The sequence below is a fragment of the Schistocerca serialis genome, chromosome 8 (assembly GCF_023864345.2).
Source record: "Schistocerca serialis cubense isolate TAMUIC-IGC-003099 chromosome 8, iqSchSeri2.2, whole genome shotgun sequence".
NCBI classification, from domain to species: Eukaryota; Metazoa; Arthropoda; class Insecta; order Orthoptera; family Acrididae; genus Schistocerca; species Schistocerca serialis.
In genome coordinates this window covers 345,634,257-345,653,654 of record NC_064645.1, presented here as the reverse complement: position 1 = coordinate 345,653,654, position 19,398 = coordinate 345,634,257, and positions in this window count along the sequence as shown.

The following is a 19,398-nucleotide window of genomic DNA, read 5'->3' as shown; positions in this document are numbered from 1 at the left end:
ACGTCGGAAACCCATTCACATGAATCACTTAAGTACAAATGACAGCTCAACCTATGCGCTGCCCTTTTATACCCTGTGTACGCAATACTACCGCCATCTGTGTATGAGCATATCGCTATGCCATGACTTTCGTCACCTAAGTGTACTTGCCTTTTGCTAGCTTGGTTGGGGGTAAATACTGTAAATAAATTATGTGAATTTTGCCTATGTAACTTTGTGTCTTTGGGTTTGTAGTATAGAGGCCTACTTCGTATCCAAGTCTCACAGCTGCAGAAATAACAGTGAGACCTGGGAACTGAAAGAACCAGAAGTTATTGACAGCCTGAAAAGGGAAAAGGAATACTTTGACGAACGGTATCCTTAAGAAATGAAATTCTAAAGGAAGCAGAGGATAAAATAGGCAAAAAGACTAGACCGAGGTGAAATCCATGGATGACCCGAGAGATACTCAATTTGACTAACGAAAGGAGAAAATAAGAAAATATAAAAATACGGGAAATGAAACAAATGGAATACAGACGACTAGAAAATGAAGCTGACAGAAAGAGCAAACTGGCTAAGCAGATACAGCTAGAGGAGATATGCAAAGCTGTTCAATAATGTGAATCAGCATGGAAAATATAAATGACACCTATAGGATAATTAAAGAAACTTTTAGAGAAAACAGAAGCAACTGCATGAATATCGACAGTTCCTATGGCAAGCCAGCAACTAACAAGCGAACAGTGAAAAGTGGAAGGACTATATAAAACACCTACAGGAAGGAAAGAAACTTCGGGAGCATATTGTGGAAAAGGAGGAGGAAATAAATTAAGATGACATAACTGTAGACATAATGTTACAGGGCGGCGTAACTATTAGGTCTAGGACAACGCCGAAGTCTTTTTTTCTTATTGGATGGCTGTGTTTGATCCATTTTTATTTTAGTTTCAGATACATTAATACTATCAAGTAAAGAAAAAGGGATCAACAGAAAAAGATAGTCGTAACGCGACATAAAAATACATTTGCAGTATAAAAATAAGTAAAGAAAAAAACACGAAGCAGATAAAAACATCGCCTAGACTTGTATTTCTACACATTTTAGACTCGTTAGCTCCCAGTGTCGTAGATGTGTGAGGTTGCAAAATGGCAGCGTAGACACAGGTCCATATTTTAAACCCGTTTTAACTCAGTTTTAGACCTTAAACGTAGAATACTGTTACATAAGTATCACCAAATGTAACAGTATTGCGGCAGTCGAACATATAATAAATGACGTACAACCAAATTATTTAGGTGAGCCTAGATTAATGGCGACAGCTTGAAATAAAACGGAACCAATTATTACAATAAAAAGGATTTTTTAATTTTAAAAAACTTAATGGACAGTATTAGATCATAATACGAGTCCAGCTGTTATCAATCTACAACCATCACGAAATGAAAATTTACAAGAGTATGACAACCTGTAGTCATATTACAGTAGTGGAATATATTAATGTATGACACAGTAGAGCCACTTACGTAAGCCCAGACGAGTGACAACATTTTGAAATAAAACACAAGCTCTTTTCTCTATTTTTTTCGTTTATTTTACACTGCAAGGCGTAAAGGTACAAAATTAGAAATGTATAACAGCCTAGCTTTAAGGAGATGCGTGAAAACACTTTTTTTCTTTTTTTCCACTTGTCGCCCTTATTTTACGACCCGCCACCTAATTGCTTACGGTGGGTCTTGTTTGACCTCTTAACCCCAACTGCCGGTGTACGGGTCCTGATGTGGATTGGAAATTCCTCACCAATCGCGGCACCCGGTCGCACCGTTGCCCGTTGCCGCCACTCGGAGACGGGTATTATTTTGATCTTCATTCGTTGGTTTATTTGTTAATTATTTTAATTTTATTTTCATTTTTCTTTTCTTTTGTTTTCTTTCTTTGGCAGCTTTTCCAAACCAATTTAACAAAAAATTTTACAAAGTGTTTGGAATATTGGAAGAGAAATACAAAATGAAGAAAAAAAGAAAGAAGATAGGAAAGGAAGACATTCGAATCTGAAGTCCCTCTACCGTCGGGTACTAAGGATGAAAGCCTTTGAATTAAACGTCAAGCCGTTGATCCTCAGGCTCCAATACCCTTTAATACTACCCTTAGACCAGGCTAGACTATGGGTATTCATTAGGCTATTTACAGGTGTAAAGTGCCGTGTTGGCCTATGGCAATTGCGACGGTGCATCGACCCTGTCTATATCTAATTATAGTTTTGGATCTATTCCAGTAGTGTCCATTTTGTTGATAATAATTGTACTAGGTTTAGGATATTTATTTCTAGGTATCGGGTATTTATTTCAAGTCGTTTGTTCTGCCTTAGTCCTCATGCTCATACTCCACACTGTGGCGTCTGCACGCCTGTATTCTTTGTGGAATTCGTCTGATATTTTTTCTGTGCGTGCGTTCAGTTCGTCCCATAGGTCTGGCGTTCTAATTGCCCCATATATGTGGCGTTCAGTTTGTATGTGTTGTAGCAAAATTGTGTTCTGTGGTGTCTGTATTTCCCGCAGAATTGGATTGTGTGCTCGGGTGTTCCCATACCTTCGCAACTACATCTGGATGAGTCCGTGCCCTGTCAAGAAACATGCCGCGGCTAGGGTGGGCATGTTTCATTCCTAACCTTTCCGTTATGTCCGGAAGAAATGTGTGTACTCTCCTTCCCTTATCACTCATGCCCCCATTCTTCCTGCCATGTGTTAATTTTCCAATTTCTGAGGTCCTGCAAATTATTCAATGGTGAGCCAGTTATTTTACTAACCTGGTCTAGTCTACCCATCTTTAACCAGTACAAAGTGGCCCGATATCTGATTGTAATATCAGTCGGGAAGATTCCGAGCACAACACGCAGCGTCGACCGATGTCGTGCCAAAAGCCCCTGATGGTCTCAATAGGACGCTTCTCTGTCCTCGCCTAACCGCTGTTCTGATTCGAAGAGTGCGCAGTGGTAGGTTCGTGTGACTGACAGCGGGAGTCTGTACTATCCTGAATTTATTCTTGCCAGTTTGTGTAGTATTTCTTTTTGACTTGTTCATTGTGATTCTGATGTGTTCATGGATGTTCAGTTTTTCATCTATGTGTACGCCCAAGTAGCGGGTGACTTTGGATGATGTTATGTTACAGTCTCCGATTTTTATTGATGGGTTTCGTCTTAGTTGACTCTTCAATGGCGTACAGGTTTTTTGCTTCCCGCTGTCTTGAGCTTGTTCGTGTCGCACCACTGTGTTACTGTCTGCATTACATCACTCGCCTTTTCTTCTAGCTGGAATCCTGTACTTGCTGTTATTACCACAAGCAGATCATCTGCATATGCGAAAACTCCACTGTCCTATCGCCCCCTTCCAGAAGTTGCAGGAGCGTTCAATAGTTATGTCCCAGAAGATGGGCCCACAGATCGAACTCTAGGGGCAACCCTTGGTAATTTTCCTAATTACGTTCTGGTTGCCCGCACGCCATTCCACTACTCTGTCCCTGCAATAGTCTAGTAGACTATCGTATAGGTCTGCGGGTGGTCTGCGAGTACTTGCATCTGGCGTGACCTCAAAAACAGTGCTGTCCACCAGAGGTTATTAAATGCCCCTGCGATGTCAATCATAATTGCCGACGAGTATATATTGACTGTATTTTGTGTAATTTCAAGAGCTCTGTTAATTGCCTCATCAATACTTTTACCTTTTCTGAACCCAAACTGGTGTAGGTTTAGTCCCAGTAGAGCTCTGGGGGCGTGCAGGCGGTCACACAGGAGTCGCTCTTGGATTTATTGCCATGTTGTTTATTAGACATATGGCTCTATAGGACTTTGGATCTGAAAGATCTCTGTCTGCTGATTTTCGTACGATTACTGCATTTGAGGTTTTCCAGATTGTCGGTACTCGGCCTAAACGTAAGGCGTCGTTTATTAATTCTGTTAAGTGTGCGGTGATCTGTGGTGCTAGCCTCCTTAGCACTTCTGCATGGATCCTGTCCAGTCGAGGCGCTTTCTTGTTTTTTAACTCTCTTACTGCTAGCGCAGCTTCTTCGTGCGCAAAGGGACAGGTAACAGTATTCGTGTTATACGGTGTGTGGTTCATTCCTTAATGCAGTCCTTCGTGTGTGTGTGTGTGTGTGTGTGTGTGTGTGTCGATGACATCCTCCGGGAGTAGTTTATTCGGCAGGTGTGTGCTGTGTTTCTCCATCACATTGTTGTCGTACCGTCATACTGCCGTAGCGTGCCTAGTGCCAATGGGGTCTTGATTTTTTCTGTCACTATCTTGTATTGTTCCCCTCAGATGTTTTGTTGTTTGTGTATGGCCACATAATTTTCCCAGTGTTGTTTCCTGGTTTGTAGCACAGTCCTTTTGAAAAGGTCTTTGACTTCCCTATAAGCAGCAAGTCTTATTTGTCCCTTTGTATCCCGGTCTTTTGATGCTGTTTTCCTTTCCTTGTCATGTCGCGTTTAAGTCTGGTTAGTTCGTCTGCCCAGGGCGTTTCCCGATGTTTGCTTTTTGTGATCTTTGGAGTGGCTGTTTCCTACGATTTTTGAATTATTGCTGTTAGTTTGTGTGCCGTACAATCCACGCTTCCCCTTATGATGTGTATGTTTCCATCTTGTACAATTTGTACTAATCTATTCCACTTTCCCCTTTGGAAATTCCGTTGTGTTGTGTATCGTTTGGTTGTTGTTTGATGTGGGTTTAATTTCAATTATATTTTGATCGTTCGTGGTCAAAGAGTCATGTACAGTCCATCTTTCTACCCGTCCTAGTGCTCTGTTGTTTGTTAAAGTAATGCCATTTTTGCTACTGGAGCCGTCTGCTACCCGGTAGGTGGGTGTTAGTCCATCTTCACTTATACGTAGTTCTGTCTCCTGTATAGCGTCATTGACTATCCGTCCGCTTTCTTCAGGTTTGTCAGAATGCCATAATGTGGATTTGGCGTTAATGTCTGCACATAAAATTAGGTTCTTATTTTTAGAGTACTGTGATACATCTTTGTTAATTCTGCCGTGGCCAGATGACTGTTGCACAGCTGAGAAATCTTTACGGCGTTTATTGTGCATAAAATAATCAGTAAAGCGGCCTTACAGTTTGGCTGTCAGTTATTGCGACAGTGTCCCAGGGTAGGTTGATTAGTTTACCTTGGGTTGTTGCGTAGGGCTCCTGCAGACAGAGAATGTCTGCTTGCAAGTCCAGGGCAACTCGCGGCAATTACGCACTTACAAGAGTGCTTCTATTAGCATTGAGTTCTAGTCGTAATACATTCATAGGCGCTTCAAACACACGTATAATTTACTACCAGTCGAAGTCCGTTTTGCATTCAGTCCTCACCTAGTCCTTTTAGATATGGCGAGAGTTGTAGATCTCCGCTCTGCGGCTACTTGCAAGTATCAATAATCTATCTAGTTGTTCAGGACCTGTGGAGATGCTTTCTGTTTTCATTGTCATCCTGTCTTTTCTGTGGTCGGAAAGCAGAGATAGCCACCCAGAGGATGGAGTAGTCTAATAAGCAGTCTTTTCGCCGTTACAAGTATATCTTTATGATGTTGCCTACTAAGTCTTAAATTTAATTCTACGTTGTTGTAGTCAGCATGCCATTGTTTTTGACTGCCATTTCTTTTTCATTGTACGGGATAATTCCGTCGTATTTTGCTCGAAGGGCAGATGACACCGGTGTGGCATCGTGTATCTTTTGTGGTCGTGTTGATCCGCTTGCTGCAGCATTTCCCTCGTCACTAACACCTTCTTTTATTGACACTACCGACTACATTCTCCTAATCAGTATCGCATTCGTCTGTTAACAGTCTTTTCTTGTGTTTCGCTATTTCTAGTCTGTTGCTGTGGTTGCTTGTGTTGTTGTGTTCTGCAGGGACTGCATGACTTATTATGTCTCAGGACACGAAGTTCATTGGTTTACTGTAACCTCTACATCTATTTGTATCATATATTTTCGGTGTATCATCTATTCTTTGGTGTTGTGTGTATGTGTTCACAGAGTTTGACTTATCTGTATTCAATCATGTTTGTGTGTGACTGTTTTTTTTTTCTGAGTGTTATTGTGTGCCTTGAGTAGTACTTCGAAGCTCAGCAATTCGTGCCTGCAACGCCTGCAGGTAATTTACCCAGTAGTACAGCTGTTTTTTAACTGTTTGGCTACATCACAGTGTATGGCACCGTCAAACGCCATGTCATCTATGAATTCTGTCGTGTTTATGTAGCTGTCTTGCAGTACATGCACTCCTTGGAGAGAGATGGAACGTCATCTGTAAAAGTAAAGTCATCAGAGAGCGTGAGAACACCCAAAAAACTTCGTAACGTATTGCGGTTGAAGATGCAATGTTCATCATTAGCTGACAAAAACTGATGCCTACGCAATCGTAATGCTGAATAGTGGCCATACTATTTTGGAATTAATGAATTCCGTTTGGACATGTTGTTACACGGAATGTAATGCGAACGTTCTGTATTTCCATAGAAATGCAGAACTATAGCTAACAAAAATAAGCTCTGTCAAATGGTAACAAAACCCAAATGTTTTACCTTCGTAATGTTTTCTTTTCATCCCCCTTGTATGGGCGGGTTTGTGGGCGGTCACTGGCACAATCTTCCGCTCTTCAGCCAAGCGAATTAAAAAAAAAAATGTATTGAGAATTATAAACAAAAACTGGGGCTGTTTTTCTATTTTAAATTAAAAATCCTAAATTCTGAATTAAAATACATATTGACATACATTTTGAAAACACGTCACAAAAAGGTGAAATTCTTCTAATTAAAAACACTGAAGCATTGTACGTTTAGTTAAAATCTGAAGCACCTACACTGGGTGAGAAGTATTGTCAGAGGAGGGAATGTGTTCCACTGAGATGTGAGATGTGGGTAAAAAAGATTGGGCTTTGATAGGTAGCAAAACTATGGAGATCATAGGTAGGAGTTGAGGTGGGTAGCGGGAAATAACATCGGTGGGAAAAGACATATGGTGATGAGTAGCGTGTTGTGTGGGTAGGGCAGTGGTTAGAAGAGGAAACCGACGGGGATGGATAGAAAGGGAAAAGAGAGATGAGTCCTTATGTGGAGTGGAATATGTAGGAAAGAGTTAAAGGTGGTTGGAGGGATAAATATCGGGAACTGCTCATTGTCTGGGAGAGGGAGTTAGCTGAAGTTGGTTTAGGACATGTTATAGTGTGTGTGTAAGTGTAGGGACAGAGAGATGTGTTTGTGAAGGCGTAGCAGCATACCAGCGTTGGTGATCAGATGGGAGGCAATTGGGTGACTGGAATCTAGTTTGCGGATGGTATGGGAGATGCAGAGGTGTTCATTGTGGGTGAGAGGGATGGGAATTAGATGAGATAGTAGAGGATTAAGGTGGGGAAGGTGGCAGAATTTACCTGCCTCGCTGTGTAGCTCGCTGCATAGTGCATCTGTACTTTGTATTTCACTAACATTAGTACTTTATGCCATTTAATTAACATACTTTTCAGTTCTATTGCAACAGGTGCATGTTTCCCCGCCATGGGTTCCACATTACGGGCACAGTAAATTTAACTTCTCTTCTTGAAAATAGTTACATTACATGAACGTTACAGTGTGGTTAACCTTACTATAGTTAAACGTTTGGGTTTCGCTACCATATAAAAGAGCGTTTTTTTTTTCGATATAGAACTGCATTTCTACAGTGTTATATACGTCCGCATTACATTCCGTATAACTACATGTCCAAACGGAATCCATTAATTCCGAAATAGTACGGTCACTATTTCAGTATTACGATTGCCTAGGCATCAATTTTTGTCAAATTATGGTCCTAACTTTACTTCCTCAACCACAATATGTTTGTAACTTTTTTGGGTGTCCTTGTGCACCTTCTTATAGCTAGGCTGTTATTCATCCTGATATTATACCTTTACACTTTTTAATATAAAACAAAGGAAAAAAGAGAAAATGAAACTGTAATATTAGCTCCTATTTTATTTCAAGTTGCTGCCACTCATCTTGGCTTACGTAAATGGTTCTACTGTATGTCATACATTATATGTTGCGGTGCTGTAATATGGCTACAGTTGGTCACACTCTTGTAAAATTTCATTTTGTGATAGTTGTAAATTGATAACAACTAGACTGTTATTACGATCTAATACTATACCATTAAGTCATTTAGAAATTAAAAAATCATTTTTATTTTAAGTTGTCGTCTCTAATCTAGGCTCACCCAAATAATTCTGTTGTACATCATTTATATGCTCGACTGTTGTAATACAACTGCATTTGGTGATACTTATCTAACATTTTATTTGGCTATTGTTGTAAACATATTCTTTCACCACTTATGTTTCTTTTTGATTTATATCGGTTTTATGCTTATACTGTTCCCCACCAGTTAATAGTTGCAAATGTCTTCTGTTCTGATTATTGACTAACGACTATCCCTGTAGTGTTGTTCACGACGCTACCTAACGACGCACATTTCATGCGGCCAATATATGAGCTTCTCCTCCATAGAAGTAGCATAAATGTTTCTTTGTCAAGTTGTTCACGATGATCTGACATGTAGCTCATCGCAGTGTATAGTTGTTTGTAAAGTTACTCAATAGCTTCATTTCCACAATTAACGCTGGCGTCACCTACCAGGCTTCATTTACTTCTTAGTCAGTTTAATCGGCACAGTCAATTTGATACTGGTTATCTCCGAATGGATAATGGCACTGTCAAATATGCCTATATGAGATGAAATCTGTATTACATTCAGTCTGCGTGCTCACTTTCGTGAGCTGTTTACTGAAGTTTGATTTAGATGTAAGTACGATCTGTGTATTAATTACTAAGATACATACTTAGGTTTTCTTCTTCTGTGGTGGTCAATCCAAGGATTGGTTTGCAACAGCTACAATGGCAGCTTGTCTCCATTCTGTGCGTCTTTCAGCTTTTCTCTTCATTTCTTTATAGGTGTTGCATCCCACATCTTTCACGATTTGATCCATGTACCTCAGTCGTGGTCTTCCTCTTGGTATTTTTCCCTCGACATATCCCTCTATGATTGTGTTCAGGAGTCCTTTATGTCTTAATAGATGGCCTGTAAATTGCACTCTTCTTTTAATAATGAAACTCCAGAAGATTCTCTTCTCATCTGCTCTTTTCAGAACCACTTCGTTTGTGACCTTGTCGATCCATTTTGTTTTGAGCATGCGTCTATAGCACCACATTTCAAAAGAATTTAGCTTCTGGTCTTCCTCTGTCCCGAGAGTCCATGTTTCACACACATAGCATGCCACACTCCACACATATGATTTCAAAAATCTTTTCCTGATTTCAAAGCTGATGCTCTTAGATGTTAATATGTTTTTCTTCTTGTTAAAAGCAGCATTTGCTTGAGCTATTCTGCTTCTCACTTCTGCCTTGCTCCTTCCATCCCTGGTAATATTACTGCCCAGATTAGTAAATTTATCAACTTGTTCAAGCAGTTCATTGCCTACATGAACTTGGACTTTCACTTGATCTTCTTTGTCGCATGTCATTACTTTTGTTTTTGCTTTATTAATTCTCATATTATATTCTTCACCCATAACTTTATCTATTCTATTCAGTAGGACTACAAGATCTTCTTCACTTTCAGCCAGGACAGCTATACCATCGGCATATCTTATCTATTCGTTGGCGATGAATTACTACACCTGTCTGTGAATTTTCCCTTACTTTTTTCAGCGCCTCTTCAATGTATACGTTAAAGATAACAGGGGATAGTGCGCAACCTTGTCGGACACCTTTCCGTATCTGCACCTCTTCTTGTTTTGTCCGTCCACGGATAACTGCTGTCTCGTTTTTGTACAGGTTCCATATCATTTTTCTATCTTTATGGTCTATTCCTACTTTTTTGAGTACCTCAAACATCTTATCCCATTTAACATTATCAAAGGCTTTCTCTACATATACGAAAGCTATGTATGTTTTCAGGTTCTTATCTAGTCGTTTCTCTATTATTAGTTTTAGAGCAAATATTGCTTCTCTGGTTCCTCTATCTTTCCGGAATCCAAATAGGTCTTCGGAGAGTGTAGCTTCGACTTTTTGTTCTATGCGTTTTAGGATAATTGAGGTTAATATTTTAGAGGCGTGCGTAACTAGGCTGAGCGTCCTATAATTTTCACATCTTGTAGCATTTGCCTTCTTTGGAATGGGGGTCGTAATGTTTTTCTGAAAGTATGTAGGAATTTTACCCTGCTCGTACATGCTGAAAACAAGATTATACAACTCCTGATTCAGTTTTGCTCCTCCAGATTTCAGAAGTTCGGCTGGGATATTGTCTATACCAGGCGATTTGTTGATTTTCAATTTTTTCAGATCTAGTTCAAACTCTTCCTTTAATATAGGTTCACCTACTGTATGTTGTGTGCATCTACTTCTGTTTCTTCTTCCATGATGTTTTCAGACAGGTCTGGTCTGCTGTACAGTTTTCCTATATATTGTTTCCATCTTCTTGCAACTTCATCATCGTCATCCAACATATTGCTATTTTCATCCATCACAGCCCTATACTTGTTTCTTCTGTCTCCAAAGCAATATCTCACACATTTATAGGCCTTGTCGATATTTCCCTTGCTCATGTTGTCCTCAACTGAAATACAGAGATCATCAAGGTATTTTTCTCTTGCTTGTTTTGCCTCTCTGTTGATTCTGTTTTTCAGACTCTTGTATTTCTCCTGGTCTTCCTTCTTCACAGAATTTTTTAATTTCCTTCTTTCTTCCATTATATTTAGTAGGTCATTAGTGATCCATTCCTTCCTTTTCTCTGTCATTTATTTTCCTATTACTTCTTCTGCTGCTCCTAAAATACCAGTTTTTATTTTTTCCCAGCTGCTTTGGATGTAATTGCAGCCCTGTGTGTTTTTCAGGTTTGTCAAATCCCATTTACATGTACTTCTTTTTTTAATGTTCTTGAATTTTAGTTCAGTCGTCATCATAACGAGTATGTGGTCACTTTCCACATCACAGCCTGGATATGATCTGCTGTCCTTAACTTGATTTTTAAATCTTTGCTTCACTAATATGAAGTCAATTTGATATCTGTTAATGTCATCAGGCATTTTCCAAGTATATCTTCTTCTTGGATGATGATTAAAGAAGGTATTTGTAATGGAAAGTTTATTTCTTTGGCAGAATTCTACAAGTTTATCCCCTCTTTCATTTCTTAATCCTAATCCAAAATTCCCTGCCACATCCTCTTCTTTACCTTCCCCAACAACGGCATTCATATCTCCCACGATGACAAGGTTTTCAGCTCCTTTAATTCTGCCAATTACTTCTTCAAGGTGGTCATACATCATGTCGATTTCATCATCCTCGTGCCTCGTAGTTGGCATGTATACTTGGATTATGATTGTGTCTCTTGGTTTAGTTTCCAATCGGACATAAATTATCCTCTCACTATGTTGAACAAATCCTTTTACTCTTAACCCCATCTCTTTATTGAGGATAATTCCCACTCCTGCAATCTCGGGATTGTCTTGTGCTGTTCCAGTGTGTATGATTCTGTAATCCCCCGACCAAAAGTCGCCAGCTTTTGGCCATCTCATTTCTGAGACTCCCAGTACATCAATATCCATTCGTTTCATTTCCATTTTCAAGTTTTCCAGTTTACCACATTTAAGAAGCGAGTTGACGTTCCATGTTGCTATCCTTCTCACATTAATGCTTTTGGATTTTGGTATCTCTTTAATTGTCCCCACCCGGAGATCCGAATGGGGGACTGTTTTACCTCTGGAGAATATAACCAAAGAGCTTTACATCATAAGCTGTTGATACTTGGGATACCCGCTCGGGTCTTTAATGGAGCGGTTTCCCGTTGCCTTCTCCATTCTATGCCGTTGGCCACCTTGTGGCTCCTCTGCCTTTAGGAGCAGTTTCCCACCCCAAGGGCAAGAGAGTGCCCTTCCTTCTAGCCGCTCATCCGCCCTCCTAGAAGGCCGTTGGCAATTGATAGAAGGTAATCTCCTTATCCCTTGAGATTTTCGGCTCAGTAGAAGTACAGGTTGGAAATGGAAGACCCCTAGGCCTCGAAACCTAATAGCGTCAGGGTCGGAAAAGAACAAGAGTTGGCCGAGGGTGGCCAAATAGGAAAGATAAAAGTGAGGAGCCTGGCAATGCTAGGACTCAGCTCGGGACCCCGTGGTCGCCAGCCACGTACTCACTAGGTGTGAGACCCTGAAGTATACTTACGTCATTATGTACATATTTGCTATCGTTAATTAACTTTTACGCTTTATTCAACAGTTTGTCTGATGATACAGTTTCGAAACGCCTAACGCTTAATAAAGAAGTACGTTATCAAGACGTTTCCATTTTTCAAAGTTTTGTTAGTGTGTGTTTTTGTGTGTTCCCCATCTGTTCCAAAACCGCTGCACCGATTTTAACAAAATTGGTACACGTATCCTGTACTGTCAGGCAACAATCGTTGTGCTGGTGAGAACCACCTACTTACCATTATTCAGGAAATACACTCCTGGAAATTGAAATAAGAACACCGTGAATTCATTGTCCCAGGAAGGGGAAACTTTATTGACACATTTCTGGGGTCAGATACATCACATGATCACACTGACAGACCCACAGGCACATAGACACAGGCAACAGAGCATGCACAATGTCGGCACTAGTACAGTGTATATCCACCTTTCGCAGCAATGCAGGCTGCTATTCTCCCATGGAGACGATCGTAGAGATGCTGGATGTAGTCCTGTGGAACGGCTTGCCATGCCCTTTCCACCTGGCGCCTCAGTTGAACCAGCGTTCGTGCTAGACGTGCAGACCGCGTGAGACGACGCTTCATCCAGTCCCAAACATGCTCAATGGGGGACAGATCCGGAGATCTTGCTGGCCAGGGTAGTTGACTTCTAGAGCACGTTGGGTGGCACGGGATACATGCGGACGTGCATTGTCCTGTTGGAACAGCAAGTTCCCTTGCCGGTCTAGGAATGGTAGAACGATGGGTTCGATGACGGTTTGGATGTACCGTGCTCTATTCAGTGTCCCCTCGACGATCACCAGTGATGTACGGCCAGTGTAGGAGATCGCTCCCCACACCATGATGCCGGGTGTTGGCCCTGTGTGCCTCGGTCGTATGCAGTCCTGATTGTGGCGCTCACCTGCACGGCGCCAAACACGCATACGACCATCATTGGCACCAAGGCAGAAGCGACTCTCATCGCTGAAGACGACACGTCTCCATTCGTCCCTCCATTCACGCCTGTCGCGACACCACTGGAGGCGGGCTGCACGATGTTGGGGCGTGAGCGGAAGACGGCCTAACGGTGTGCGGGACCGTAGCCCAGCTTCATGGAGACGGTTGCGAATGGTCCTCGCCGATACCCCAGGAGCAACAGTGTCCCTAATTTGCTGGGAAGTGGCGGTGCGGTCCCCTACGGCACTGCGTAGGATCCTACGGTCTTGGCGTGCATCCGTGCGTCGCTGCGGTCCGGTCCCAGGTCGACGTGCACGTGCACCTTCCGCCGACCACTGGCGACAACATCGATGTACTGTGGAGACCTCACGCCCCACGTGTTGAGCAATTCGGCGGTACGTCCACCCGACCTCCCGCATGCCCACTATACGCCCTCGCTCAAAGTCCGTCAACTGCACATACGGTTCACGTCCACGCTGTCGCTGCATGCTACCAGTGTTAAAGACTGCGATGGAGCTCCGTATGCCACGGCAAACTGGCTGACACTGACGGCGGCGGTGCACAAATGCTGCGCAGCTAGCGCCATTCGACGGCCAACACCGCGGTTCCTGGTGTGTCCGCTGTGCCGTGCGTGTGATCATTGCTTGTACAGCCCTCTCGCAGTGTCCGGAGCAAGTATGGTGGGTCTGACACACCGGTGTCAATGTGTTCTTTTTTCCATTTCCAGGAGTGTATGACGACATAATGAGACGCATGAAAAAGTGCCGCATTATACATTAGGTTTTAATAAATTTATTCTTTACTACTACGACACTCCAACAACTGAGTCAACTGAAAGAAATCCCTAACATAGTTTTTTTGTTTTCGTTTCTTACAGAAAACTGGTTAAATAAATACCTAGTACCTAGGCAATGCGAGGTTTTTCAACCAGTTGCCCATGTTATTCAGACTGTACATTGAGGCAGTGGCAGAATAAAGCAAGTATGAATTTCTAAAAGGTATTAAAGTACAGGTAGAAGAGAAACAAACAGTAGTTTACCCACGTTAATGGTGACCGAGTCCCTTGCCTATGTACTAAATTACTTGACGAAATGAGAAATACAAACCTTAAAAAACACTGTCAGAGTGTGAAATGGACTTGTAATATCAGCTGAATGGTCATGGACAGCGCCTTGAAATGAACTTATAAGATGAGTAGCGACAAACGTAAAACAAGAGCTGCAAAACAGTCGATTTAATCATATGATGATGAAAGAATCAGAAAGTAATAAATGAGTTTTGCTTTTTCAGAAGCAAAATAACTTATGGTTGCAGACATAGAGACAGACAATAGAAAAATGGCCAAATGGAGGATAGTTAATATGGCAATGGAAGGGAGTGTGTGCAATGGTGAGGGGCAGACCAAGGTGTGAGTACAGTGCACAGGTTCACATGGGTATAGGTTCCAGTAATTACGCAGAGATGCAGAGGGTTGCGCAGGACAAACTCGTGTGCAGAGCTTGTACAGTAACTGTCCCTGCCACGGCGACAGATATAAAGCTCCTCACTGCTCTCCTTACCTCTTATAGGTCATTTTTACAGATATCAGACTATTCGACTCACGTATGGGAGCTTTATGTAGTGATCACGCTCCATTATGAAATGAACGTGCCTAATACAAATGCGTGTCTCATATACTTATCAAACATTAAAGATATTTAATTACAGAATGAAAAATGTCACTTGGAATAATAACAGTTAAAAGTCAAATTACTCTACTGTTCCTTTTGCACGTAACACATGAAGTCTCCTAATTTTGCTTTCTACTGTATGTTTCTCCACGTAGTCATTGATTCTCAACGACAACACTATATCAACCGTAAATCTCTTAATCAATCCTGCAGCACGCCTTTCTGCGAAATAATGGAATTCCTTTTTCCTACAAACCGCCGTGTTACCACTTTCTGCCAGCTTCAGTACATTAGAGTCAGCGCAGGATACCGTCGCTGGAAGCTGCACGGATGGCGGGGCACACGTGTGGAGAGCGATAGTGGCGGGCGCTGTAGGAGAAATGCCGAGTGCTGGAGGAGAAGTGCCTATGTTATCATTTTTTGTAAATATCAGGTGGCGCCGCTTCTTGCGACCAAACTTGTTTTGTGGTCATTTAAAAAGACTTGTTCGCCTTTGCTTTGGTCAGTATCTAAAAAGAATTCCACTGAAAATGAAGCGATTTATTTTCGCCTGGCTTGTTAACCATTTGTAACATTCAGAGAAACATAATTAATGGTGATTTTTGAGCAAGTCCTACACATCTGTCTAGCTGCCATGTTAAAATCTACTTCTTTTGCCAAAACACAACGGAGTTTACACTTCGACTGGTCCCAGCGGAGGTTCGACTCCTCCCTCGGGCATGGATGTGTGTGTTTGTGGTTAGGATAATTTAGGTTAAGTAGTGTGTAAGCATAGTGACTGATGACCTTAGCAGTTAAGTCCCATAAGATTTCACACACATTTGAACAGTTTTTGGAGTTTACACAGTCTCAACTCACTAAAATGTTTTTCAGACACGACAGCGGGAGAATTAGGAAACAGTGGCTTATTAAGTTTGTTGAGTGAGGAACTGAGGAAAAGTAAAGTCAGTATCTTATGAAAAGCACATCCTTGGTACAAAATGAATGTCTAATGTCTTCACTTTTGTTGTTCCAAAACCCATAGCATTTCTTGTTTCACCAGCTATCGATGGTCCACAAAAATTCCATTTTTTCGTCGGAAATGTCCGTAGTGGAATAATACCGTAGTTAATGAAGTTTTGCATAATAACCATAGACCTACGGAAAAACACTTTCCACTGTGCATGTTATCATTCGGGGCAACGACCTTGCCGCAGTGGATACACCGGTTCCCGTGAGATCACCGTAGTTACGCGCTGTCGGGCGTGGTCGGCACTTGCATGGGTCACCATCCAGGCCGTCATGCGCTGTTGCCATTTTTCGGGGTGCAATCAGCCTCGTGATGCCAATTGAGGAGCTACTCGACAGAATAGCGGCTTCGGTCAAGAATACCATCATAACGACCGGGCGAGCGGTGTGCTGACCCCACGCCCCTCCTATCCGCATCCTCCTCTCAGGATGACACGGCGGTCGGATCGTCCCGGTAGGCACTCGTGGCCTGAAGACGGAGTGCTTTTATGTTATCATTCGCCAAAATCTCATTTCGATATCTCAAACTGTTTATGAAATATGAGGAATTATGTGGATATTTCACTCTGGCTGTATCACTGGCGCGGCGCTATCGCAAACGAGTGCGCTACGTCAAATCAGTTTTCTCGAGATTGGTGACAAATACACACCTCCACCAAAATCTAAACTAAAATTCAGTATGTTAGCTACACTTCGTATCATGCAATATATTATGTTATATGCACCAGAAGCTAAATCATACAGACCTCTATTTTTCATTGCAAACTTTTTCGAATTTCGCGCAGTGTCTTACTTCGATGTAAGTATCTCAGTAATCATGACCGTTTACGAACTGATGGCCAACCATCATGAACGTGACGTACAAAGCCATAAGTAAATAAAAGCTGAAATTTTTTTACTGGGTAGTTGCTGTAAAATCAATTGAGAAAAACTGCAGGATGTGCGCCTCGATTCTGTCATCGTCGACCAGCCAAAAGATGGAAAATACTGTAGGCGTCCCCTTCCGAACAAACAAATGAACTTCCCCCAGAGCTTTGGACGAAAACTGGTCACTGCGCATCGTCCATCCTACGAACTCTCTCTACACGCAGCGCGATAGCGTGCCACCACCGCTCCATAAGGAAGCTCAACACCGACCCCTCTTCCTACTCCAAGATGGCGCGTGACTACTGGTACTGGGACACTGTTGTCATCGTGTGGAAAGACAATGCTCCCTTGTAGAAAAGGGGCGCTCGATGCGCAAAATTCCAGAAGCCAGCGATAAGTAAGGAGCACAATATCTATACGTCATGACATTAGTGATAGCAGTACTCTTTACAAGGTGCAGCAAACCAGTCTTACGATTCAGTAACTAACACTGCATGTCTTGAAATGCCTCAATAGCTTTGTCGAATGCAGAGCTTCAGTGACGTTTTATAAAGAAGATTTTTGATCCTATATATTTATGGCTACTCACCTCATGGAAGATTTTGTCAACTACATCTCTTCAAAACTGTACTGTAACTCACCTGAAAAAAGAGAAGAAATGAAATTATTAGCTACTTCTCATGGCGATATAACTGTAGCGAAAGCTGGCACCAAAGAGAGTAAAGAATAACAAAAGACAACATATTTCAGCAAACATAGCTCAACAAATCAGCCTTTTGCAAGATAAAACAAATTCATTTGAAATGTAAGCTTTTCGACTAAGTGCTTATCCAATTAGGCTTCAGTTTCACCCATGGGCCAATGCTGGAGAACAGGGTGCATGCATGATGGCGCATTGGCACATTTTGCTGCTAATGCAAGACCACGTCTTGTAACGTTCCATAGATGGGCAGAGCGTGGTCTGTACCTTGGCTTTCAACATTAACTGACCTCAGTCCTCTGGATTTTTCGAACTGGTGTCGTCTCAAACGTGAATCGTGTAGCATTCCCATTACCACGGTTGAAGAACAGGAGCGGTGAACAGTACAGTGTACTCAAGATTTACAAGATGATCCGGGTGTGTTTGAAACATCGTTCGTTCAGTTCTTCGATGAAAACCAGTGTTGATGTTCTCCCGTGAGAATTAGAAACCGTTATAAACAAATTCTTTCAGTATTTACACATTTAAACTGTTAGTGCTGAAGAACCAAAAGCGCATTGCGAGTTTCCTGAAGTCAACATAAGCAGGTGCTTGATAGCGTTAAAAGCAGACAGCTTTCCTTGGAACCGGCTGTTAACAGAACTATCAGTATTTACGAGAGACTAAAACCTTATCTTTTATCTCAAGAAAAACTGCCATAGTACCTAAAAACCAATTTTTAGCGATCCTCAGCCACTGATTCGGCTCTGTTTTATACAGAGTCAACTGCAAATACTTTCATCACCAGTAAAAATTATTGAGGCAGCAGAAATTTCAGCAAATGAAGTTTTAGACGCTTCAGAAATAACGATAAGGGAAGTAAAAGCGATGGAGGAGTAAAATTCCAAACTACATAAATTCTGTCTTTGATTGCAAGAAGAGGGCTGCTAGATTCTAATTTCTTGGACATTTCAAGTTTATTTTAAGAGGTACCAAGTGACTAAATTGAAAAATTTACTTATCCGTTTCATGTGTTGGAACCATTTAACTGTGTTCACCTCAAACATCCTTTCCTTTGGAAATCGGTTCAGCAGTCTTAAAACTTTAGCAGAGTTTAACGAAATTATTTTAATAGAAGTATATGAAGGTGAACTTTTTGTGAAGTTCACCGTGTTAAAAACGTATACGAAGAGGTAAACCATGAATTAAGAACGAAAAATCATCTGTCATATTCAACTTCCTTCCATCTCAAGAAATCTGCTTAAAAAATTTGTAGCTCATTATTGCCTTTGTGCTAGATATACATCGCATTAATGCTACTGTAGAAAAGGATTATCTTTCACAAATGTCTTATGGACTGATGAAGTCAGTTGGTTTAGTGTGAATACTGTTTAGGAAATAAGTATACCTAAGACTCATTTTTAGGATACTTAATGTGTTGACTTTTATATAAGTTCCTGTTTCAGAATATAAAACTCCTGAACGAAATACACTATTCCGAAAAATATAAATAAGAGTGAGAAATAAGTAATATATGTAACTAATAATCATGATCTGCCGTAAATAAAGACTTCATTATATCACAGAGATAGTTGTGTTCGCATGTGACAACAATAAAATAATAAAATATTTGCTTGATTAGTAATGCAAGGCTTTTTGATTTTTCCAGTGGTAGTTTTAAGGGAAAAGTACAGTGACCAATGTACTCATCTTTGTCACATAAACCGTTTTAACACAAATCTGCTACATAGGTGCGACGCCGAAGACCTGCAGATGTGAACGCTGCCACCGCCATCCACAGCTCCGTGTGGACGCATGGCATCTCTTTAGACTCTTGTACATTCTTGTAGAATGCCTGTAGGCTATTGGAACAGCGCAACAACTGTTGCCAACAGAAGCTGACAATCGAACTACGAGTAGCGTGTGCCATCTAGCGACGGCCACTACATTTACTGCCTTTACACGATAAATTATGCTATCTCTTATTTACTATATTGAGATATTTCAGT